At 40.6% G+C, this 27,107-nt stretch overlaps 1 protein-coding gene and 1 long non-coding RNA gene across 5 annotated transcripts in view; one reads left to right on the top strand and one right to left on the bottom strand.

Annotated features, from left to right (window-relative positions):
• FLRT2 (fibronectin leucine rich transmembrane protein 2) overlaps nucleotides 1-24,813 on the bottom strand; it is a 70,427-nt gene extending 45,614 nt beyond the window's left edge. Inside the window, exon 1 of one of the 4 annotated variants that reach the window (XM_054827628.1) lies at nucleotides 24,224-24,813. The gene's annotated coding sequence lies outside the window, so the exon portion shown is untranslated. Of the gene's footprint in view, nucleotides 1-20,490; nucleotides 20,519-21,092; nucleotides 21,228-21,409; nucleotides 21,519-24,223 lie in introns of those variants that run through there. The other 3 variants (XM_054827626.1, XM_054827625.1, XM_054827627.1) reach the window with 3 other exon arrangements.
• On the top strand, nucleotides 21,483-25,964 carry LOC129207137 (uncharacterized). Its single transcript, XR_008577383.1, has 2 exons — nucleotides 21,483-21,620; nucleotides 23,775-25,964. It is a non-coding gene; the product is annotated as an uncharacterized LOC129207137 (long non-coding RNA).
• Nucleotides 25,965-27,107: the final 1,143 nt, after the last annotated feature.

Raw genomic sequence — 27,107 nt, 5'->3', positions numbered from 1 at the left:
TTTAAAATATATGGTAAGTGGCAAGATCCTGACTAGAGAAAATAATTGTTTTATATTGAAAATATATGCTGTACATCACAGAAAGGGGGAAGAAGGGCAAGCCAGACCAGTCAAAAGCAGTGGCCATCAGCAGATGTTTCAGAAAGTCCTAAAGACTAAACACTAAGGAGATCCTAAACTCTAATTGTTCACATATTTTTAAACAAGTTTCTAAGCTTCTACCAAGCTCCTGAATGATTAACAGTTGTCTTATTCATTCCCTTACAAGGGCACATATCCTCACATCCATAAAATAAAAATGTTTTGTAACTAAGAGTGTCCTGTTATCCATATAAATAGCCAATACTTGTCCTGATCATAAATTTTTGACTTTATGGATTTCCTGTGGCACTGAGTTCAGCAGGATAGCTCCTAACTATAGAGAATACAATCACTTTAGAAAGCATTTGTCTATATTTATAGTATTCTTTATATACATCCTTCTTCTGATATAATGAAAAAGACAGTTTGGAATATTCTATTTCTCCCTATCTACCTAACAGTTTTTGTATTACAGTATCAGGTCCTTTGGGGCATCTCCCTTCTAAGCTAAATATTTCTACTTCGTGTAGCATCTCCTCACAATATTAACAATTTTTGTTGTGAAAAATGCATGTTTCCTTTGGGAAACAAAACAAAACCAAACCCAAAATACTCCAACCCAAAACCCCCACCAAACCAACAAAACCAAACACAGGAAACTCTCTTGCTGAAGAAATTGAGATGTCGAGATTTTTATGGAACTTTTCATACAAAGATCATCCTTCACTGCATCATCTTTAAGTGTTTTACAGGCAGTAGATGATTCACCAACACAGCTTTGTGGAAATCTTCTGGAACAGGTCAGTATTTTTAACCAGACAGGACCAAAGGTTCAATGACTTGACCAAGTAAGCTCAGTGAGTCAGCAGCACAGTCAGAAGGAATAAGATTGAGGAGTGAAATCTCGACTTTTTGAAGCCAGCAGAAATTTCCCAACACCTTCTGCAGAGCCAGAATTTCACTTCAGTTTCTGCAATATGCTTCTCCCTTCTCCAATCACTGAAGCACGGTTGTACTAAGTGACTCTTCAGTTACTAAACTTCTACAGGCCGTTTTGTTGGTGGGGCTGTTTTTTGCCCACTAATGTACTTGATTTCACATGATTTCACAAAAGTGCTCATCAGGCATTATTTCAATAAGCTTAGGCTTACTGACACTATAATCCCTTTAAATAGTTCCAGCATAGCATTAACTTATTACAGGGAATGAAAATGACAGTATAATACCAAAATTGAATCAAGTAAACTATAAATAAAATTTCTGTAGAAAGACAGGTCTCATTTCAGACTATTTGCACTAAAGAACATGATGATAACGTACACTATTTGTGTACTTGATCTACAAATGCCTTAACAACTTTTGTTGATTTGTAAGGGACTCATACTAATAACAATGATATTATTTTCTGTCCTAAATCTTTGGAAACTGTGAAATAAAGTAAATGAAATAAAACAATTGTATTTTTGTTCACTCTGGAGAAACTTGAATAGTCTAGCAGAATGAAATCTTCCTTCTTTTGATAGCAACAAGGCTGTTGAGGTATTTGCTTAAAATAACTTGTTTTTCATTCTCTGTTATTTACTATTACTATACTTCATAAGCTTATGACAAGAATTTGCAAGCACCGAATCTCTTTTAATGTTTTTGCAGCAACACTTAAAAATTAGTGGAAGCTTATCTGAGACATCTTCAATACTTTCTTGATAATCCTAATAACTTTCTGACGATAGCAACTCTCCAGAATTTTGCTCAAAATTCTTGAGAAATATTCGACATGGAAGGAGTAATTATTTGATTTAATACTTATATTTTAACCAATACAGACAGGCATATTTTCCAATGCAGTTTTACCAGTGACATTCAATCTGGACAGCTACAGTTCTCACATTACTGAAATAACGTTATTGCTATTAATAATCTCAGAGAGCCTCTGAGTTCGAAGGTATTGCATAGAGCCACAGACGGCTGCATAAAGGTCATTATTTATACAGCTATAACACTAAAAAGACTGGATCTCCATACACATGGCTTTGTTCTGCTGCATGTTTACCTTCAAAAAGCCAGAAATGAATGTGACAGGAAGAATACTTGCAGGAAACATAACACCATATAAATGACACTCTAGTGCAAGCTAAGCTTATGACAATATAAATATTGATGTTATTAATGCCACCTAAAGTATCCAAGTATAAAATATACCTCCCTATCTTGTGTGCAACATAGCAGTTTATGTCAGCAAGGCATTACTTCTGTTGCAATAGTATTTTTTTTTTTAATGATTTATAGCATTGAAAGAAGAGCAGCTTTAGGAGGTGCACAATGGCAGTAAGAGAGGACTGAGGAAAGAAGAGACAACCGGATGCAAGCAGAGTTCAATAAAGTAAATGATCGTAGTATCTTTCCAGAGGTTTCTGCAGTACGCAATTTTAACTGTTGGCTGCAACATATGTACTCCTCTTATGTGAATGTGGTTTCCTGAATGGAAATTTGGACATTTGTAAGGGTTTAGCAAATTGGCCCTATGCATATAAGATCTGGAATTTATACATAACAGATCTTATGAATAGGCGCCCGGACAAAAACTCTGTCAGTGTTCAATAGACTCCTGCTGTTATTTCAGTGCCACGTGTTCCCATTATCTTCTTAATTACTCACCCACAGCTCCAGTTGAAGACAATGATGTTGCAGTCAGTGCATTCTTTGTCAAAGGAAAAGATACGAATCCTATGGTAAGATTCAACCCTGGTTATTCCTTTCTGCTATTCCAAATGACCAAACTGGGTTAATTAATTTATCTTAAGTGGCGAGAGATTTTCCTTATGCCAGCTGTACCAGCCCTGTCACTGCAGGCATATTTTCAACATTAATACATCAGTGCTTTTCAAAGATAATTTTATTTGTGCCTAGAAATGAGGCTTCCATAATTTCTTGGAGACTGTGTAATAGATTTTGCTCTTAGAAAAATATCCTGATGTTCTGCTTAGTTGAAACAGTGGCTAAAAGAGTGAAGACGGCATTCCAGCTGCTGAGACAGTATCATGATTTTCAGTTTCTCAAAGAATACTCAGCATCTCTCAATAATTTTTACCTGAGTATCTGGAGACAACCACTTTTAAGAAAGACAGTTTATTAGGGTCTATGAAGCATTCAAGCCTGAATGTTACAAGATATCTACACGGCAAAATATACATACAAATTTTGGCACCTAGTTTTACAGACTTTCTTTAGTTTTTGCTGACAGATGCTAATATACAGTACTGAGTCTGAATTATACACAGAACTTATATGTATTATCTTAGGTTCCAGGTGTCTGTACAATACTTTTTTTGTCTGGCTTTGAGGTGTGTGCACTGTGTTCCATCAGTGCACAGAGCAGGAAGAACAAGAATATGTCCCTTTCCAGGTGGTTTGCAGGACTTTACAGTAGCGTTAAAATAAGCAATCAGATCACAAGCTAAGCGTTTATATGTGACCTTCTGCTGGATGGATGCTCTTTTGCATGAGAGAGGAAACATAAAGAGCTCATAAGCATATTAAAAGTTTTACCAAATACCCAATGATGTGCTTGAATGAAGTCCTAATTAGCCATAAGGGATATGGAAAGGGCAGCCAGAAGTAACCCCATTCCTTTAATGTCAGTGGGAATTATTTCTATTGATTTTGCTGAGGGCCAAAGCATCGCCTAGGTCTTTGACTCCAGGAACTTTAATCACTTGTATTAAACAGAGACTCACATGGCTACTCTTACCTGTTTTGGTGCTATTAGGTAAGTGCCTAATTAATTGGACTGTATTCTAATTAATCAATTATATATAGCAATAGGCTGGTATTAAATTTCTGGGGTTTATGCCAATCAAAATATTACTTGGGGAAGCAAATAAGTAATTCTGTATCACTTTAGATACCCTGTTTCACCAAATCAAAATGTTTTATTCAAAATTTATTTAAATATTTCTAAAATTATCAGCCAATTCTATGCATAATGTCAAAGAGAAAATTCATGACTTTATGTTAAATTTAAGAGGAATGGCTTCATCATTAATATCTGATATTCTCTTTTAATTTTTTGCTACTCTGGATAGCTAATCTAGAGATCAGATCATCTACTTGACCATGCATTCCTTGGTGCAAATCCTAAACTAGCATTACTCATCTAATGATGAGATAATTAAAGCCAAGAAAATTATGCCAGTACAGACATACTGAGCAGCAGACCTGCATGTTCAAATTACAGAATACATATTCTAGCATCATCAGATATGCTAAATATCAAATCAGTAACTGGATGACATACTTTCAGCCTACTGGAATCGCACCTGCTACAATATTGAAATATTTTCAGGAAACATTTGAGAAAGGAAATTTCAGATATATATGAGAAATTGCTTAGGTGAGCCTCACATTACAAAAATTATTCCAATAAACATTCTTTATTTGGGAAATTAATTTGGGATTTTTTAGTACAGAAATAAGTTGCGCAATTCAAGCAGGCAAAGATGTTGAAGACTTGCAGAAAACCTTTACTTTGAAATAAGTTTTAATTCCTCCCATGTATCTAGAAAGAAACTGCTTTTGACAGACTATATTTTTCCACTGTTTCATTTAATAATTCATATCAACATTTACCAAGGGAGATTGGTCTTTGCTTTAATTCTCACCGTATGCCAGCCAACCTGCTACCTATTCTTATGACTTTTATTACTTATTGCTGTTGTTTTGTGGACTTTGCAAGTGATATTGCTACAAATAAACAAAAAAACATCAGCATGAGAAAATGTGATCTTCAGAAAGGGCTTTTATTTCAAACTGTCTCAGATTTATATTTTAGGTCATACTATATTTTGAAATGAAATCTTTCTCACTCAAAAATCTAACAATATAATGGGCGATGCTTCTTGTTGCTTCAAATGGAGATAACCACAACACATTTCTGTCTGTTTAATATACTTGGAGACCCTGCAAGACAGTTATCAAACCTATTGACTGGGACTGGAATTGAAAGTATGCAAAATTTTGCAGAACTTGGCCTCAGGTGTGGAAAGGGGACTGATTCCCAAATTTATTTTTGGTCAAGCTGGAAATAGAAGGAGCCTATGTCATATATAGAATAAAATGGAGGCCTACCTTTCACAGGAACACTACTTTACTGACTTTTGGGTGGTGGGGGTGAGTAGGGGAGAAATCAAAGCAACTTCTATTGTTTTGGCATGGAATGACTGCAAAAATGAGTACAGCTGCATCATTCTTAAGCTGTGGTGGGGGAAAACCAGGTATTGTTAAATTCAAGTAATGTGGAGTCAATTCTCCTCAGGAACAATACTCTATATGCACCTAAATACTCATGAGAGAATATTCCTGACTTACATTGCTACAATGGAGTGCAAAACCGTTAGAAATCCACCATGGCTGCCTATAGCTCTCTGTAGAAAAGTGTTATATACGTAAGTTGCAATAGTAATAGTCACTTTGTTACAGAATTTTTCACATTTTTGCTGTATTTTCTGAACAGCCTTACAATATCCTTCCCCTATTTATTCCAAATTCTGTTTGTATATGGAAAAATCAGACACCGCGAGGTTGCAGCTTCATTAGGAATTATCTGATTGCGGTAACAATTGTAATGCTTGCACTTGGGCTGGAAGTGGACAATTGTTTTGCTGGATTTATTTTTATTATTCTCTGGGGTCTCACACACTCAAGTGGCAGAATGGCCACATACTAAGCACATGTGTGAGTTTATAGGATGGCATGCTAATCATCAAAGTAAATCAAGAAACTTGGCTCAAACAATGTGATAATTTTGCTGGTTATGGAATGCCATTTTTTTTCACAGTTTATATTAAAAAGTAGTGGATTCTTTTTCATTTCCCTATTAGTATTTTAAATGAAAATCTAACATACTTAAAAAAAATGAAATTTTGAATACTCCTTTTGGAGTAAATGTTCTAGTTTTGATTCTGGTTTCAAAAATGTTGTGGATTTTTGCAGTCGCTTTTTAAACTCTTCTGTGGATGTGGGTGCTGTGTACAAATAGGCAGTTCTTTGTAGTTACCCATTTGATTTGTCAATACCCTGATATCTATGCGTTGATTCATAAACCATCAGCACTCTCTACTTTACTTCAGGCATTTCACACAGTTCGGCATGTGCGCTGCATTTCTGGTTATTTACAGTCCTAAATATGTTTTACAGTGAGACTGTCGATTCATCTGATGTAAGGGTGCTCATCTTCTTTCTGCTTTAGCCTATGGATGAAGATTTGAAACAACTAGTGAGTCCCTTCATTTTCCATTATATGGATGGAAAATAATTGCAGATTTCAGAAGAATAAACCTGGATTTACACTGGAGAAAGTCTATGGTGAAAGTGTGACCAGTGACACACTAGTTCTTGCTATTTCAGGTCTTATAATTCCATTTCCCTTATTGGTAGTGGTGTGTCATGATAAGATTTAAATATAGGGCAAAACCGACAGAAAGATCCTCCTCTATTTCAGGCCAGTAATACGAGACATGGAGATATTTAGTTCACAGGATTTTATTTCCAGCATTGCAATGCACGTAAGGGAAAGAAATAAGGATCCCCATGTGATTGTCAGCAATTATACAGCACACGTACTTATTTATAAGGAGAATCTTCCTACTGGAAATTGCCTGAAAAGCAAGCAATACATGGGGCTGATGAATTCAACTTGTATAATTACTTGGGAGAAAGGAGCTAGAGTGAAGGAAGGGGAGATTTGCTTCTTGTCAGATTGGCTCTAATCTCATTTCCACACAGTCTAAAAAGACAGCTTTGTACCTATATCTATTAGAGAACCTGTACACTCCTTCCTAAAGTAGCTCTCTCAGATAAGAGATGTTAAAATAGATAGAATCATAGGTCCATGAAAGTACGACCCTTTAATCTTGCTGGGAAGACCTCGGTTTCAATATATCTAGGGTTTTAAGCACTGGAGGTTAAGATTGTCGTTAGAGAGAGAGAGAGAGCGAGCAAGGGTGAGAGAGAGATGCTATATATTACATTTCTAAAAGAACGATCCATTGGGAGTCACTTTTGCACCACCACTGTTTGCAGTTGGAATATGCAGCACAATTGCTGTCATTTTGCTAACTTATCTAGACTGTTCATAAGTATAAAGTCAGTGGAGCTATAAATATAATCCATGCACTTATAAATAATCGTGGGTACAAACCACTGCCCTGAATTTCATGCTCAGAAGGGAATTTAAAGCTTTGCAATTCTGACTGACCAGGTCTCGCGTTGTGTATTAATAATTCCCTGCATGAAATAAAGTCATGTGGTATTATCAAACACCACAGAACTCTTTTGCAATGACACCTTTCACTAAAGTTTTACAGATTGGCATTAGGCTACCACAGCGATGAGAAGAATATAAGATCAAATAGAACAGAAGACAATGTGGCTCCTTATTATTCGGATTGTGTTGTATCTAATTGCAAAACACTATACTAGTTTCTATAAAGGAAACAATGACTAACAAAAGGGATACATTTATTCTTGGACATTAACTGCCTCTGGGGTACTACTGAGATTTGTACTGAAAAAAGGCTGCTAAATCATGTATTATATCACCGGTTATCAGTTAGCAAAACTCTGCACACTTTGCTGCCTGTTTCTGTTTGGAGACAACAGTGTAAAGTCTTACTGCAGATTCTGGAGGTAAATATTCACTCGCAAAACAGCAGTTCTCAATTATCTCCAGTAACATTAAAGCAATTTCTTCGTACTATTCTTATCTTTCTTAGACAACGCCATCATCAGAACATGCACAACTATAGGCTTAACTGAAATTAAAAAATGGCAAATTGACAGAGGACATCTCTCATTATTCTCCCCAGTCCTGCAGTAGAGAGTTCCCGTAGCAAGAGAAATTATTTAATTCACTAAAACCAACCAGTTTAAAATTTAATGCAAGTGCCAAAATCTACAGTTGCATCAATAAAACCATTTGTAGTTTGTAGTCCTCTGGCAAACGGAGATGAAGATTAGGCCGGTAAAATTTTTAGAACCACACTGCATGCCCATGATGGTCATATGCAGGTGAAAATCAAGTTTCATTAGATATAGCAATGGTGGAATGCGTGAAAAATGTCATGGAAAACACGTCAGTCACAACAGGTATAGCAATTGCTATGAGATGGAGGTAAGAAACATAAATGAAGTATAAATAGATGCTTCAATAAATTACACAACCATGTCCACATATGAATCTGAAACTCCAAATTATGCAGCAAGTAACTAGAACAGCACTGTAAACCTGACCTTAGGCAATTGTATGCCAAATAATTTCCGTAAATCATCAGTTAAATCAAGAAAAAAAAAAAAAAAAATTACTTTATGTAGATTTTAAGAGAAGGGTCCTCTATTGATTCACAGGCAGCTAAGGCACAAACAGCACAGTGTCAGCTCCGAGACGACAATCCTTTCCCCTTACTGCTAAAGAAGGCAGGCTGGCCTACAGTCATGGCTCTAACAAGGAACTCAATAGAGAAGTTTTGTGTTTTATGTTGTGGATATTCAGCTGCTGTAAACCGGTCCAGCCCTGATTTATGCGAGTGCTACACATCTAATATCAAGCAGGTTTCTGAATCTGCTTGTGCGTCAGCGCTCCTTTGATCAAATGCTGTTATTAACTCTTCCTTCTTTCGTTTGCATTGCCTCTTTTTATGTCAGGAAAAATAGTGCAGAGGTTGTTTCTGATAACGTGCTTTTTACACGGACTGGTACAGTGTGACTTAGGCTCAGTTCTGCTTTGTAAGAACAGAGGAAGAAGAGGATGTGGAGGTGAAAGAGCAGTTCATCCTTTTTACCTAATAAATCTTTTCACTTCTGACAGGGACTGGAAAAATGAGGCTCTGTTAATAGTGGTGGGTTTACCTGAGTCCACCTTTCATTTCATATAGATCACTGTAGACTACGTCTGGATTTCAAATAGAAACAGAAAGAATACAGGTTTCTCCTCTATTCAGCAGGAGAAACCTTGTGTTGTTCTGTCCCCTCTTAAGCATTAAAAATATTGTGCTTTTTGTTATTTGTCTTAGACTGTTAGGAAAGATAGATCAGAAGCCATAACATTGTTCCTTTTCTCCGGAATGAAATGTTGGCTACTAAGAAATTATTCAGCGTATTTTAATTTTCACTTGTACTTCATTTTTTTGAAATATCTAGTAAAAGACTTGCAAATCTGACAAAATGTGAGATTTCTCCAACTCCCTAAAAACAATTACTTAAAAAACCATGTTTGGTTGAATTTTAGTGCTCGTGAAAAGGAAGACAGATAGCACTGAGTGAAGCATCACACACAAGTTCCCCGGAGCAGTTCTGCCAATGCAGTTCAGTCCCACACCTGTCCTGGAACTATTCACAGAGCTAATCTATGCGGTAGTTATTCCCATGTGGGCAACTATCCATGAGAGGCTTGACTGAGACCAGCCAAATTCATCTGACTTGTGTTTTATTACTCACAGGAAGCTTGATCTGAAAGAATGAAGGGCTAACATGTTAACTCATACAGTGCCATCTTTCCACTGAGCTTTTTCTTCTCTTTTACAGTTACGGTAACAGAATTCTAGTCAGATTCTTTACTAGAGTTTCTGCAAGATTACAAGTAAGCAAATAAGTAGAGTTACATATTGTCTCAAATATTATTACTACCAGAACACTTGTGGAGAATGCTGAAATCATACAAAAATTGCACTAACAAAGCAAGGGCATATACCTTTAGTATAACCTTCCCCATAAATTATCTCCTTCCTTTATATTAAGCGCCCAGACTTGGTGCTGCTGATGATTACGGGCATTTGGTGTGCCTGGGGGAAGAGAAATGCCAACCCTTCCATACAGACACATGCAGGGAGTTTCTGCAACCGCTGCTGGTTCAGTCCCCAGCACGCACCACTTCTTGTCCCCTTGCTGTTTTTAGAATCCAGTGTTGAATTCTGCCTTGCCTTCAGCTGCAAGGGGCAAGAGCATACTGCAAGCTCAGACCATAATGTAGAGTGTGATCAATGTTTGACCTAGCCAGTAATTTAATCAACAGGACAGCATGAGCACACTCATGACACAGAAGCAACATCAGAATACTGTATGTTGCAGTGCACGATGATCACTTCCTTCAGCATATTTCTTATAAGCTAGAATAATAGAGATCCACTTCAGTGCCATTTGCCCCCGTTGTATTGTCATCAGTGTTCTCCTAATTCAGTGGGGGGTTTTGTTATATAATGGATCTCTAATCTCTTTCAGATGAGAGGTCTAAAGGCAAGAGAAAACTAAATTACATAAAAACTGCCAGGATCTATATTATATATTTTAAATAACAAATAATATTCATTATTTGCCTTTGATTTATCCATGTAAAGTGGGCTTTCTGTGTATATACCCATGCCTGAAAGGAGCATTTGAGACTAGTTCACTAATTGCTTTATCCATCCTATCTTTACCCTGTATCCATTTTTTCTTATGGTTAACATGCACAGTTTCTAAGGTCACAAAAATGAGGACATGAAATAATATTAAGAGGGAATACACCAAAGCTCACCAGACCGGACTCACTAAGCCAGTAAAGGTTCTGTTCTGGAGTTAACCACTCTGAGATAGCATTAACTCTGACTGATGATTCCCAAGTGCTATGCCCACCACAGAAAGAACTCGGGGAACTTCACGGATCTTTTTCTCCCCTCTCAGCTCCTCCTAGACTGTGCATTGTCCTACCTCTCCCTCTCATGGCAGTCGACAGTCTTCCTCTCAGATGAGTAACAGCGTAGGTGGTTAAAACTGTGATCATTAGGAAACTCCGATTTCCTGTTGCACAGAAAGTCGATTGTTTATCTCTGCACTTCATTCAGTCTGGACAATTTTGATTACTCACTTTCATCCTGTTTTCCCCCCAGTTATTTTCTAGTCACTTTCCCTTTCCTGCTTTTATCTTCCCTCTGCACAACACTGCAATACTTGACCTGAAAAAATAATATGGGAAATATTTAAATGAAAATAAAAGCTTCCATCCGCATTATTGCTTATTTTAGTTTTGATAGTATCTTTAGGATACTGAGTGTCCTCAATGCACCTGACATGACAGACATAACAGAATGAACTCCAGCTTAAAAGAGAGATCCTTCTTAGCTGAAGAGCTAACTAAAAATTCCGATTCAGCCTGGATTCAGCCGCATGTATTTAAAAAATAAAGAGAAAGTGTGAGAGAGAAACAGGAGAGAAGTATGCTGCTACCAGAATATAAATACATGTCAATAAAAGTACCCCAGATGGTGGGAGTGTAAATTTCATAGCAAGGCTACAGATCTTTGCATTATTTCTGCTTCTAATAAGCAGGAGATACTCTTTTAGCATAGTATTAAAGAGTTAAAGAGTTAAAAAGAGTGCCTTTCTGTCAAACATGGTTATCATTCAACACAAGACAATATACAGGGCTATACTTAAACACCCCTTCCCAAGATTGCCAAATATCTCTTCACAAGACCTAAGTAGCTTGTGAACTGATACTGATGTTATCTGAAATGTAAAGGTGTTTATTCTCCCAGCGCTTAAAGAGGATCATCTTTCTGCAGCTGGTTGGCTAAACTGTAGGATGTCTTCTCTCGGTCAGCACATGCATAACCAGACAATCATTCGGCAGCTTGTAAAATATGATTGCATATGAGATATTGATGGCCTAAGGGAAGTTCTGAATATCAGTGGTTCATAATTAGAATACCTATGCATTTGATCCAATAGAGTTTCCATCAGTGTCACGGAGATGAGTGGTTATGAATTTCAGAGTCATCTCTGCTCGTACAGACTGATTTATGCACTTTCAACTTTAGACAAATGAAGGGCGAAGAATTAAATCCAAACCCTTCTGCCTAGAGAGCTTCTTATCCTTAGAGGGGTTCTGAAATTTATAATCGTCTCTCCTGGTGCTCAGGATCAAGCTCCACAGTTGGTAACTCATGACCTATTTATGCTCATGCCATCCATCCACTTTCAGTCATTCTGTCCTCTTATCTGTAAATCCACAGTCACACCATGTAGGATGTGTGGATCTGCTGATAAGAAATTTTTGCAGGAAAGAGAATCTGGGCAGATCAACAGGCCTGTTGCCAGAGCTGCTGGCAGCAAATCTAACATCTCATTTATTCCAGATTTATAAAGATCCACTGTGCTGATCTGAGGATAGAGCTGAGTGTTTGACTTCTGTGATAATAGACTATCTAGTTGAAACCTGTATTTGGTACTAAATATTAAATTAAATAGGTACTGATAAGATTATCCAGACTGGGACAGAAAACAACCATCTTATTAGCATTGAGATTTCAGTAGTTCCTGGTCTGTGGGTTTGGGTTTCCTTTGGTTTTGCTTTTGGGTTTGATTTGTTGGTGTTTTTTTTTTCTTTCATTTAATTTTAAACCACTGCATTTTACTGGAATTATACATAATTTTATATATATATACAGACTTTATGTGTGTATATATATATAAAAATTATACATAACTTGTAGGCCTCAAAGGGCCCCCTCCTAAAGGGGCCTACAAGAAAGCTGGAGAGAGACTTTTTACAGGGGCATGTAGTAATAGGACAAGGGGTAGTGGCTTTAAACTGAAGGATGGTAGATTTAGATGGGAAGAAGAAGATGCCCCTCCATGGCAGAGAGGTTGGCACTGGATGATCTTTAAGGTCCATTCCAACCCAATCCATTCTGTGATTCTATGCTAACCAAAAAGTAAGGCTCTAGTGTGAAGACGGATTCAGCACCCTGTAGACAGCACTCAAAAAAAAAGAAATAGAAATCCAATTGCATCGTTCTTTTTAATACTGTATTAAACAGCGTAGTACTTGTGAAAACAGTTCTCTATTAACTGTGGAGGGGAAAGCACTAGGGGAGATAGATAAGCAAACAAACTAGAAAAACAGATATACAGTTTCCATTTCAAAGTTCTACAGTATCACTGATTGCCCTGCTATCTGGTTAAATAATAAAAAAGGAAGATGCTAACTAAGCTTTAGAAGGAAATAGATTTTTCCAAATGATCTTTTGCCATTCTAATTCTCTCAGAAATCTCTTTTTTTCTTTTTTACATGTGGTTTGTGTGTATGTCCCTGCATGCATGTGCGTGCACGTTTATCGTTATGAATACACAATACCACATGAATAAAAAAGAGATTTTGTTAGGGCACAGCATGGATAAAGCAATTAGAGTAACCTTACTGTCAGATGCTCTGCCACAGAGGCTTAGGCATCTCTGGGCAATTATAAGGGACTTGGCTCTGTCTGTGACATTCAAAGCATACATTTTAAAAAAAAGAGCTGTCCATTATGCTTCTTTCTTGCCTAAGTATTTTCAAAGCTATAATGGTAGACACTTTTCTCTCTGAGTAAAGACCATTATTTTGTTGCACAACTGCTAAAGAATAAGGTCCTGAAATTAATTTTGTCAAACAGCGAAAGTAATTTCTCAAATAAAAAAAAGACTTCTACTGGCAAAATGCATTTTACAATTTACTGCTGAACTGCTGCAAGAAGCTGCTCTTCACTGAGCAGCATGGCACAGGGCCAGAACGAGCTATTTCAAAAACCGCTGTTGGGCATACACCAATTTGATATACAGGATTTAGCAATACAGTTGGGGATGACTCTGTGTGTCTGTGCGTATGTGTTCATGTTCTGTTAAATTTTAGCAGTCTCTAACTGTATACTTATCTTCCATATGAGGAAATTTGTTGTTAGACTGCTAAACTCATTTTAAAGAAGGAAAAATTTATCAGGCTGGATAATAGCACTTTTCGTTTGTTTAATTTACTTATTTTGTGTTGGAAATTAATTTTCTATGGGCAGTTCAAAGGATAAAATGTCTAAGACAAAATCTTTGAAAACATTTAAATGAAGAATGAAAACTTTGTGAGTGTACTAGAGAGATGACTATGAGCTGTTGGTTAGCCTTATATGTCTTTTCCACCTCCAGATTCTCTTGTTCAATGAATAATGCGGGGGCTTACAGTAATGGATCAGTACAACATGATGCAATACGCATATAGAGCATTAACATAGTAAATTGGAGTCCTCCAACCACCTGATCCAGGTTTATATCAATTCAGTTATCAAAGTGATTTTTTTTCCATAATTATAACAAATTATGAAATAAACAGCAAGTTTTCAACTGATATGTCTCAAGAAATAATGTTTAGTCTAGGACCATTTACGACTAACTCCAAAGCTAAGTGGTTAAAGATAAGAATAGGGTTAAATCTAGATCAGTCAATGAAGTGGCCTGTGAAACCAGACGAACAAGATTGCTAAATGGGGTACATTTAGTTGGATGCAAATCTCTCAATGACACAAGAAGCACCACCTAGGAAAAACTTCCTATATCACAAATGAAATTATAAGGTACTACTAACAAATATTCCTTCATTTAGAGACACGTCCCATGGTTTCAGCTAGCATTTCAGGCATGCAACAGACTCACTAACCTCACTTACCAAAATCATCACTGATTAAATGTTATGCACACCCGATGCCTACAGATAGTTTTTATAGAAGTATACCTATGTAGGCTGTGTCTGTGACAAACACATATACTGCTACAATCCTAATATGGATGCAATTGTAGTCATTTAAATGACTTGCACCTACATGGCTTGTTTTCCCACACACACATGAAGAAACTACTAATGAAAGCACATATACATTAGTATAACCAGAGACACACTGTTGGGTTTGTATCATCTTCAATTACAGCTAAATGACATCACTTTTGGGTATTCAAATTATTACTCACATGAGTAATCTCTAATCATGAGAAGAGTGTCTGTGAAATTAACTTGCCAGTGAAAGAGAGAAGGATTGAGTCTGGAATCAAATACATTAATTTAAAAAGCAGTTTTTCAGCTGTGAAGTTCTGTTTCATAAGCACAGGTAAGTTTGCTACAGACTCTTTCCATTGACCTCGGGAGCAACACCTCTTGGGAGCACCTCGGGTTTTTTACCCAGTATAGAATCTTCCAACACACTGGAGGAAAAATATAAGTTTTTCTTCATGATTAATTTGATTTGCAGTTCATTAACAAAATTAATTTTGAATGAAAATCAATTATATATGCTTTGAAGGGTCTGAGGGAGACCTCTGTGATAATACACAAAGTCACAGTCATCTATATATGTAATACAAACACAAACTATATGTATGTATGTGTATATGTATAAAATCTGCATTTCTTCTTCAGAACTTTATATTAAATATCTTGTTCTGTCAGTAAGATGTTGATATAAAAGAAGACTTATTTGTTGTTGCATTCATTTCCAACGACATTGTGAATGTCACACCCATTTTAGAACAGTTCTAATATTGCATTTCTTTTTCTCTGTAGAAAAAGCACGCAGGAAATCTCAAGAGAAATAAATATTTTTAACTCTGGACCTATAAGCCTGTGGCTGACGATCCTATGACTGCAGTTTGACCATGCACCATGGTTTGGTCCTCTGCAACCTGTGTGAAGATTGAGGACTGTGTATGAGCATCACTGAAGGCTCCCAGCAGTGCTAGGACACGCTGCAGGAGTGCTGTGTCCTTTCCCCACATGGGCAACCCTTTTCCACAGGGTGTCTCTTGGCTAACTCTTGTGGAACAGCTCAGTGAGGTACAAGCTACTTGTGTGGCTACATAGTGCAGGACTGGAAGAACTGTCGAGAAAAACTCTTCTCTTTAGTTTAATTTTCCCTGTTGGTTTTGATGAAGGAATGACAAAAGCTGCCGGCAGGAACTGGGAGTAACGCTGCCGCACACTGATTTCAGTTCTCAGAAGGTGCTGATGAGGCTTTTCATTCAGAGCTCTGACCTTTCCTGCTCTTAATGGGTTATGTAGTACTTCCGTACAGTTTACAGTGTTTACTACGAGAGAGGTGTCTAGCATCAGCCTGCCCAGACCTTGCTGACCACAGAAGTGCATGACAGTGAAGAGCTAATGAATCAGAGAGATGGAATTCCAAAATCTTTTGCCTGTAATTTTTCCTCAAGATCCCTGACATTAAACAAATTTTGTAATTTTGTCTGAATAAAGATTGTGGAATAGTTTCGGATGAATTCAGTCCTGGCTAGCATGTTTTCAGGAAAGAACTGATTTGATGTTTATATGATCTTGCATTTTTAAGATAATTAGATTACCCATGACAACTCAGCCACAATAAAGAACTTTGACCAAAGAGCAGAACTTCTGCCCCTTCATCCAAACATTTTCGCTGTGATATATTCACAAATAGGTGATCATAAAAGGAAGTAAATGCCCTCTTCTGTATTCTGTAGCACAAGATATATCCCTACCTGGACCAGGATTTGTAAAACCAGACTGCAGACCATTACAGTAATCTACAGATTATTGTCCGAACTACCTTTCAAAATTATTCCTTTTCTTCAAAAAATTTTGACTGCAGTCTTTAATCCATAACTGTCACAGAAAATTACAATGATAATTTACCTTGTGAATAGGTAGCTGGTGATTAAGTGTTATGAAAGTGGCCTATTGACTTGAAGGCCAAGCCAGAATATTATCTGTGACCTTTAATATTCTGCTTCATAAGGGGCAGATCCTACAAAATACTGACCAGGGCCTTTTGGAAACAAGTCACTTCTCACCTGGGGCCAAAGTAAAATCATCACTTTGCAGGACCAAGTCTAGCAATGATCTGATCCCGTACGTCAAAAGCCTATTGAATTTTGTCTGCAAGGGCTGAAGGATCAGTTTCAATGACAGCGTACCTTTGAATGAGAAAAAAATTCTCTGTGCCGTATGCTTTTATAAGTACATCATCACATTAAACTAGGCTAGAAAAGGTTTCTTTTACAACAAATTAATAAATAAAGCAGTTATAGCTTCAAGTAAAATATACAGGAGATTGTTTCTAGGTAGAGCTGATAGACAGCACAAGGCTTTTTTTAAGAAGAGATATTTTATGGACCTCTTTATGCATCATTAAGTTTTCAGGAATGCTGAATAGAGCATGATGGATTTGTTTTAAGTTGTTGATAGTATTTAATTTTGATTCAATTCAAAGGGCCATGTCAGAAGAAGGAATTGAAGAGGGTAAAAAACCAAAAAAACCCAAACTATTAGCCGGGTAAATCATCAATTAAAAAAAAAAAAAAGAAGAAAGTATAAGAAGGTCCCAATACCTTTCACCAGTGGCTGAAAATATCAGATTAAATTGCACACTATTCCTGGGACAAATTGATGTGTCACGAATATAATTTGTTAAACAGAGAATAGTTTTTATTTCAAATGCTTCTTTCCTGAGTATTATCTATGGATTAAGGTTTGGGTTTGTTTTAAATAAATGAATAAAACATGCCTGTCAAGAAACATATTTTAATGATGATTTTTTGTGGTTGTTTTTCTTTAAAAGAAGTCAATTACTTGAAAGGTGTAGGTTGCACATAGCTGTAGGGGAACTAAAGTTCGTATCTTCAGTGTATGTTAAATTAGCCTTCTTTAGAATAATAACTATATATTATTCTTTTCTATTATTTTCTATAAATGACAAAAAAAAACCCAATCAAAAACCAACAAACAAACATTTGTTTTACCAAAAGAAAAGAAAAAGCAATTTTTATACCTCTAGGGCAAGTTCCAGCTCTTTTGGTTTCTTGAGGAAATAAATAGAAAGCAGTGGCAGAAAGACTCCTAAAAAGACTGCCCAAGGGGGAGGGAAGGAAACACCTAAAACCTTCATATTACCAAGCACTGAGGTAATCAACTACAATCTGGGAAATGTCAAACAATGGTATTCACCTACCCAAAGATATTGCTGATCAAGTCCTCAACTGCCATTTACAATCACTAACTAAAACATGGAATATAGCTGTGGATATAAACAAGAGACAAATTAGTATTGGGAAGCTGGGTTTAATAATCCCCTAAAAGAGACCATCTGTTTATAAAGACCCCCTTTTCCTTGATCTCTGACATGTATTCCTAATATAGACACAGCTGGATTTTTTTTTTTTTAACATTTTTTAAACACCCTGCTACTATAAAGTCTACTTATAGTATATCTGGTCTGAGTGTTTGTCTCAAGTTTCAGTGATTATGTAAGCACTCAGGGGCAATAAAATTTCACATAGAGTCAGCCTGCTTTAGAGTAAGTATTAAACCATCAGCCGAACATAAATTCAATTCCTTTATTATTGATGTTCAATACCACTGGATACATTTTATTTTTCTGATTTTTGCAAATGTTCATCATATTATCACTGGAATAGCTGGAATAGATTTAGAGTTCTTTTAAAGTTCTGGATTCATGTTTGGAACAGGAGTTTGGTTTTCTTTTTTTCGTATTTAAAACACTAGGAAATTGCATTGTCTGTAATGGATATGACATTGATAACCTGACTAGATAGGTGATTTGCAGGTATAAAAGACCAAAACAATTTAAAGCCTGCGTTTCCAATCCACTATGGTGAAGAAAAAGCGAAAAAACCACTATTGCCTATACACTTCTCACAGATAGAGGTCACTAATGGACTGGATTTGAATCCGTCTGGTAAAAGCCTGAAAGTTACATGAAAGTAATCTAGTGAAAAAATGAACTCATTTTGAGATTAAAGAGGTAGCACAAATGATTATGAAATAAAGCTTTCACCTTCCTGGAAACAATATTATCTTAAGTATGCCTTCTCTCTAGTCCTTTAAATAGAAAGTGCAGTACAGGAAAAGCCTGATAGTGATGCTTGTTTAAATTCCTTTTTATTTTCTTGACTTGGTAAAACTATGTCTCTCCTCCTTTTCTGCGGGAAGGGTAGGGAAGTCAGCCCTAATAACATCCTACATTTTGGATACTGCTATTTTAAGCAGTTAAAAGCAAGCACATTCTTGATTCTCGAAGGAAACCATAGCCTATGTAATGCAGATTCCAACTGGGAGGGTGTAGGATTGCGCAAAGGAGATATGTCTACATCCTAAATCAAACTATCCAGCAGGCCAGGATATAAATGTGACTTGTAACAGTGGCTCAAATTAGATCCAGACTCTCAAAGCCAAACACAGATAACATCACCTTATACAAAATATAGGGTGTATGTGTATGTGAGGAGCGACTCTTTTAAGAACACTGGGTGCATTCCAGCACCACTTCTGCTTACTCCAGCCTTGGACTTTGGAAAACACTGACGATTGTTCTAGTCACAGGTAGTTTAACAGACACTGTATTTACACAATACTCTGACTTGCTTCACCTACAGTACTTCAGGCCTGCACTCTCTTACTTTTAACTGCCTCGCTCCCATATCAGGATAGAGAACCACAGTCTAAATAGCAAACCTCCTACAAATAATAATGATGTTTGAAGTCTCTCCTCTCACATAATTTTCAGGAACAAGATCAACACTAACATTTTAACATCACTTTTGCCATTGAGAAATGGTGACTTTTAAATAACATGTGTTGTATCTTTTTGATTATGCAAATATTATGTCTCCGTGATAACATAGCATACATTGACTCTTTAAAGGAAGAAAGGAAAGAAAGGTGGATAGAGGTATAGGTACAGTACCTTTTAAATGTTTTGAAAAAAATGCCAGGATGGATTTTTCTCCTTCCCAAAATACATGTATCTGAAACCAATTAATGAATTTCCTCCGAAACTACAAGTATATAAAAGTGTTATTGGAGAAAGACCATGTCAGTGAATGAAGCAAGGAATTAAATCCATGGAAGTTTGAGGTTTTTCAGTTTTTTCCTGGTTGGTTGGGTTTTTTTAAACCCAAGTAGTGATCAATCTCAACCTCTAAACTGGTTTAATTTCCCTGCAAGCACTGTAAAGTTAGATGCAGTAAATAAACCTCCCTTTAACACACGCCCTGTCTTTCTGTACGCCAGTGTGTGCGTGTGTGTATGTGTGTGTGTGTGGTTTAGAATCTTTTCCTGCTCCTCATGCAAGGAACCTCTCCCTTTCTATTTAGCTGAGCTCTGCATTGCAAAAAGCAGCATCTGAAGAAATCTAATCAGTACCTTCCACACACAGTACAGGAATTTACACGGATTTGTGCCTTGGATTTATTAGCTTATTGTAAGCCTTAAACAGATTTCCCCCATTAAAATTAATTAAAAGCTCCTGTTGACTGAGTCCCATTCCGAAAAAAAGGTGGAGAGTCTTACTCTCTAACTTTGCTGCTGTTTTCTTTAGCTTTTATGGGGTTTTATCTCATGCTCTGAGAGAGGTCTTTTCAGCTGTTTGCCTTCTTTTTGAGATCTGTTATTTTTTGTTCACCTCCCCCCCCCCCGCAGTATTTGTTATTAGTTTGCCAGAGATCACCGCCTAACTCATCAGGTCTATGAGGGGCTCCTTTGTATTCCGAAGTCCTGATCCAATTCTCTTAACCTCGCCCCCACCCACTCACCCCCAGCCCCGCTGCGGCGGCTGCTGATGGGGATCTGATGGATCCTCCCGCCGGGCGCAGTTTCCTGCTCTCCCCGTGGATCTCTTAACACTTGCTAGCGCCGAGCTAAGCCGACTGCCTCTTCCGAACAAGGCTCACCTTTAAAGGTCCCGTTTCACAAAACCACCTCCCAGATAATACTAATGGTGGTGCTAACACAGGCGCTCTGCCGGTTCCCCTGCAGCAGGGGCAGTTCTCGGCTCTCTGTTCCCCGCCAGGCGCCGTGCGGGGCCACGGGGTGGGGGCCAGGTTCGGCACCGAAATGCGACCGGGGATCCGCGACCTCGAGTCCCACTCCTAACCCACACGCTGGCGTAAAATAACCCGGGGACCCTCCTAACACTTGCGGCCGGCCATTCATAAATTCATGCGTGTGTGTGCCCGGCGCCGCACACGCAGACATGGGGCTGTAATGAGGCGGAGGCGATATTTCTGACACACAACCTGATCCCGGCTCCTTAACTTTGCCGTCTCGGAGAAGGCAAAGGGCACCAGGGCTTTAAATCGCCCGGGGCTAGAATTACCAGGAAGGAAAAGAGAGAGAAATGAAATCCCAACTGTACCTGGCGGTGTCTGGGAATCCCTCGCCGGCACCGATCATAATTCCCCTCCGCGCCTCTGGCCCCCCACACCAAAACTTTGCCGCCGCCGCCGCTCCTCGGTGGTGGCCGCCGCCCTCCGCGCCGAGCAGCACGGCCGCCCAGCGCCGCTCCCGGCCGGCCCCGCGGGCCCGCTCCCCGCCGGCCGCCGCCGCTCCGGAGCGAACCCCGCGCCTCCCGCGCCTTCCTCCGCCCTTACGAGGCAGCGGCATCGTCCTCCCCCCTTCTCCGCCACCTCCTCCTCCGGCGCGCAGCCCGCGGCTCTGGCATCCCCAACGCACTTTCTCTCCTCGATTGGCTCGCTCTTCCCCCCGCCGTTCCTCCTTCTCCGGTAAAAAACAAACGAGAAGGGACCGCGGGGTACGCCTGGTCTTGGGGTTTCTTTCTTTTTTCTCTCTTTCTGTCCTCTGGAAATGATGAAAGGATCACATGAGGAGCAGGCACGGAGACTCAGGACCCTTGGAAGTCAGAGAAGGCATCGGACACATATGTGTGAGTATATGTGTGAGTGTGTGTGTCTGGCTCTCTCCAAGTCCTGCGCCTGCCTTCAGCCGGGATTGCAGGCTGATCTTAGCAGTAATGATGCCTCAGATCTGACTATTCCCTGCTAATGTAAGTCGTGCCTTTTTTTCCTGCCTGACACCCCAGGGAGATGTTTACAGTAATGAATTCAGTTGATAGCCATCTCTCTCTCTCTCCTGGAGTCCCTCCCACATTTCTAGTTTAAAGAATGCTTGGAAGGCAGGGCTACAACCTAAAGCTTTCCAGGAGGCAAAGTCAGGCTAGGTTTTCTCTTTTTCTTGCTTTCTTTCCTTCTTTTTTTTTTTTTTTCCCTTCCCGCTTTTAACCCATTGCTTGCCGAGGACAGTCCCTTTGCACTCGCCCTCCCTCCCTACTCTCAGTGCGGAGAACCAGGCGGGCGGCGCTGCCCTGGGGAGTGTGTGGGCTGCACAGCCCCCGGACCCCCGCCCCGCCTCACCGCGGAGCCCGCCGGGCCGGGCTGCGGGAAAGGAAGGTGCGGGTATCGCCGCCCTTGGCGGCCGGACTGCTTCGGCCCCGCTGCTGTGGGGACTCTGGGGGTGTATTGGAAGAGAAGCCGGGGAGTGTGCTGAAAAACTCCCCGAGCTGCTGTCCTAACTGGGAGATGCCCTCGCTAGCAATAATTACAGCCGTGCTCTCCACCAACATGGCGATATTTCATGTGCAGTCACCGACAAGCCCGCCTCCCCCACCCCCTTCTTTCCCTCTCCTCCCCCCCCCCCCCCGCGAACTTTTAGGTAGGCAATAGCAGTACGTAATAAATATAACACAGAATAAAAGAAAGTCCAACCCTCAGGGAAGAGACGGACCTCCTTTAGTATTCCGTCTGATTTCCATCATCAGTCAGAAAGACTTTAATACCGCTGGAGAAAACGCCTTTTGCCCTAAAGCGCTAACGCCCCCCATGTCTTCTGTGCACATTCAGTGTGTGTGCGTGTAAGTGCTCATGTGTGTGTATGCATCCCAGGCTGTCTGCGCTTGTTTCGGGGTAACCCTTCCCCCGCCGCCCAGTTCCCTAGTAAGCTACTGCCTTGCCCTGACAAGTCCACTTAAATGCAGGACTGCTTAATACCGAGCAGCACTTGAGCGATAGGATACAGCCGTCAAGGTACGACGTGGGGTGTGCGAAGAGAATTTGCCTCAAACTCCTTCGTTAGTAAAGAAAATGCACAATATGGCTTTACTGCGAGTTACTTTAAGAGAGGGGCTCGGAGGGATGGAGGAGAGAAGAGGAGAGCTGATCAATGCCATGTGTCGAGGAAACAGAAAAGGCAACTGAAATGCCTCGGGGTTTGCTTCCCCCTCACCCGTGTTTGCTCACTAGCTTGCATTTTCTGCTCAGCCGTACCTCAAAAGCTGTATCACTCGCCATTGCCTCCGCACCTCCTTCGCCCTTCGCTTGGGGGGAGGCTAAATTATTCACGACTTCAAAGGCTTAATAAGCCGTACCGAGGAGCCCGTCGCGAAGCCCCGGTGAGGGTCAGCCCAGCCGCGATGCGCTCGGCGCGGCTCCTGCCTCCCCCCCCCCCCCGCCCCTCAACACCCCGTGCCCTCCAAAGGGGCTTAGGAGAGCCGCCGCATATTGATAGCCCCAAGCCGAGCCGTGCTGCCTGCCCGCTCGGAGAAGAGGTTGTGCCCTCACCTACGCAGATGCGCGGAGCGATGGGGGGGCGGGGGGGGGGGGAAGGGCGCGGAAGGGGGAGCGCAGGTCACCCGGCATTTCTCGGGGGACTCGGCGAGGGGCAAAGCGTTGAGGACGAGATCCCTCTCCCCTCTCAGCACCGCTGCCTCAGGGTCCGGGGTCTGCTCTAGGCCCCCTGAGATGGAGGGCAGGGAGCCCGGGGCCCTCTGCGGGGCTCAGCCGGACGGGAAGGAGCGGGTCTGGCACGGGTCAGACGTGCGGGGACACCCGGTATCCCCGGCTCGGAGAAGGGGCTGCTCTGAAGTGGAGTCTCTGCCTGCAGCTCCCAGCTGGTCCTGAGGGATGAAAGGAGATCAGGAGCCCCGTAGGGTCCAAAGGTGAATGAACAAGCTTTTTCAAAGGCTGTTCTGGGTCTTTTTTGACTTTTTAAGATCCTTTTCCTTTCTTTTTTTTTTTTTTTTTAGGTTCTTCATACTTTTCAGAGCACTTATTTGAGCATGATTTATATTTCTTTCCCGAAGCTGATGGACAACCGGTGCATTTTCTCGTGGAAAAAAAAAAATCTCCTTTCTAAGTCTTTCTTATCCTCTGCCCACCCGTCCCTTCTCTCTCCACGTCCCCGATATTAGCAACCTGACGACAACACATAAGGCAAAGCAGACCTTCGTCGATCACAGGCATTTCTGCCCCCTATGCCCCCAATCACGGAGGAAAGTGGGTATGCTGAAAACTTCTGCAAGGCTGCAGGCTGCTGCCCTGCCCCACAGGCTCAGACAATTTAGGCAGAATTATGCCTGTCCCCTTCCCTGACCCCTCAACCAGCCCACATTTCAAATCAGAGAAAGATACTCAAGATACACTTTGGTCAAATCAAGATCGTGTCGATCCAGAAAGTGAGTTAACTAGCCGTTACCTGCTCCTGCGGAGGTGGGTCCTTCTCAGTAGGTCACCCAAACCCCACCGGGTCCGGCAGGTTGAAAGGGGAGAAAGTGGCAGAACAGCTGGGCTCCGGCATGGTATTATTTTAAGGATCACCACCAAGGTCTCTGTTTTCCATAGCTGCCAATGGTCACCATCACCCAAGGTTCCTCTCAAGGAAAGGAGGAAGGAAATTTTCTTTCAAAGCCGCTGTCCAGCCGGTCATTTGACCCTGACACCCACCGATGACACTGAAGAACACCCTGCTAAAGCGGTTAAACGCCTCGTAATTTCCTTTCTTCTCTTTCCCCCGGCGGCTCCGGCGCAACGCCACGGAGCGATCTTATCGCCGTGTGATCATTATTCACCGGTGACAACCAGAGATACAGAGCTCCTAAGTGAGGGTGACAGATTTCAAACGCGGGGCTGCAGCGTACTCAGCCTCAGACATATTCTTCCTCAAACTTTGCCTAGCAAGCAAGTCAGCGGCTTAACCCTTTGCAGCCCTTTCTCTCGCCCGGGCACCGAGACCTCAGCCCGTGGGGGAGCGCTTATTTGAGAGGAACAGCAGCGCACACGGCTGCTTGGCTGAGGACTTTTTATTATGTGTCATTTTCTATTCTTGGTTCTTTTCAGTGGAAACAAATCAGAACCGCCAACTCTGGGGAGCAGTTGGAGAGTTGGATACTTCTCCTCTGTGGTTAGGGGCTGGAAAAATTCTCTCGGCAAAGCAGATCTCTTGGGGACTCACCTGCGGTCCCTACTTTGTCACCGAGTCTGGTATGCAAATTGTCATACGCATCGCATGAATCCCTCTCACACGCGCATATCCAGAGCTTCTGCACTTTCCTCAGCATGGTGTGGCTGAAAGTACAGATCCGAAAGTGCTATTTCACTCAGACCTCCGGATTCAACTCGCTTACAGGTTATTAATAACAGCAGAGAAAGAAGCAAGCGAGAAACATATTTCCATGAAAAAAAAAAAATAAAGCCTTTTTCACACATGCACTTTGTAGTCAAAGGAAATATTTACCACCAGCAAACTCCAGCATGTCAGAACATGTTTCTTCCGAAGCAGAAGAGAGCCTTAAATAGGAGAGAAAAAGCATGTGCAATTCAAAGATGAAATGAAGTGCATGAAAGCTTTCCAAACTCAGTACCACCAGCTCGGAGCCTGATGTCAAGACAACGCTGTAGCACTGTAACACGAAGATGTAGAGAGCGAAACAAGGAAATTAGCAAACTCCATTGGTTTTCTAATATTGATTTTTATATATTTTTAGTAAATTATGATGTTTCTGTCACCTTTTTCTGCTCCCTCCCAAAGAAAAAAAAAAAAAAGAAAAAAAAAAAAAAAAAAGAGGGGACACCTCTAACTGCGGCTGAACGCCACTGAGAGCCTGGACGTGGGATGGACTGCCAGGAGCTCCTTCCAGAGCCCCAGTGGTCACGCAGTAGGAAGGACTGGAAGGCAGGTTGGTGCGTGTGAAGGGGAATCTGAGTGCTCTCTTCATTAAAAGTGTAAAATAAGGCTGGACAAGGAAGGAGAAGAATCCTACAATAAGCAAACGGGCAGAAAAAGAATATTCTCCTCCCACCCACATTTCTAAGTTTCGAATTTAAGCACAACAGGCAAATAAACCTCCTTTGAAGAACAGCCCCCAGCCGCTCTCCAAAAAAAAAAAAAAAGAACCCTTTAGACGTTGAGTATATTCTTGTTCTATTTATAACAGCGAGTGACATAAGTGGAGATCGTGATTAGTCCTGACCGACTGAGCTTTCCCAGGCAGGACAGCTGCTACAGGTGCGCAGCGGGAGCTCCGCGGGCGCGGAGCGGAGCCGGCCGCGGCCCCGGCGCGGAGCCGCCTGCACGTCCCGCGGCGCGGCCAAGGTGGCAGCAGAGCACAGCGCTAGGATGCTCGGCGGCAGGCGCCGGAGCCGCCGCGGGGGGAAACTTCCCCTGTTTGCTCCCTCCAACACACTGTTTAAACCGGTAACATCTTCCTCTCTCTCTTCTTCCCCCCTCCCCCCCCATTTTAATCTTGGTTATACTCTGGTTACTTGGACTTTAAACAATCCCCCCCCTTCCAAAATGTGTGAAATATGTAGTTATTTATTAGCAAACTGCTTTGCATGGTTGATAGGCTGTACATTGAAAGGAGAATATAGAAATATATTCTCTTTAAATTATCTGTGATCATACAAGATGGCTAGCCTGGAGTGATGGTCCACTGATCCATAATACAATCTCACTTATTTTAAAGAGAATGTGAAACAGGGTAACATCAAGAAGGATTATAAAAATGAAAGTGTCTTTTTCATGAATTTTTTTTTTCCCCAGCTATATTGTTAGAATGATTTCTACAGCTTGCAAGAGAGAGAGTAAAGGGAGCTGGAAGTAGTTCTGTAACTGGGAGGCTGGTCTAAAGCATACCGAATGATCTCGATTTATGTCAGATGTCAAATATTGGACCAGGCCTTAAATTAATACAGCCATCAGAAGATAAAAATCACAAAGTGAATTCTTCATCAAATTTGGGAAAATTGCTTGCTTTCTTTCTTTCTCTTTCTTTCTCTCTTTCTTTCTCTCTTTCTCTCTTTCTTTCTCTCTTTCTCTCTTTCTCTCTTTCTCTCTCTCTTTCTCTTTCTCTCTCTTTCTCTCTCTTTCTCTCTCTCTCTCTCTTTCTTTCTCTCTCTTTCTCTCTTTCTCTCTCTCTTTTTTTTTTTAAAAAAAAAAGTATTTTTAAAGGAAATAGAAAGCGAAGGGGAAAGCAAAGGGGAAAGAAAGGAGAGGAAACAGGAAGGAAAGAAAAGGAAAGGAAAGTTTAGAGTAGCGGGCCAATGAGTTATTAAGATATTGTTATATTCTATCAAATTCT

Source organism: Grus americana, chromosome 5 (genome assembly GCF_028858705.1).
Source record: "Grus americana isolate bGruAme1 chromosome 5, bGruAme1.mat, whole genome shotgun sequence".
Lineage (NCBI taxonomy): Eukaryota > Metazoa > Chordata > Aves > Gruiformes > Gruidae > Grus > Grus americana.
The sequence above is the reverse complement of the archived record's forward strand: the minus strand, read 5'-3'. Positions and strand labels throughout refer to the sequence as shown.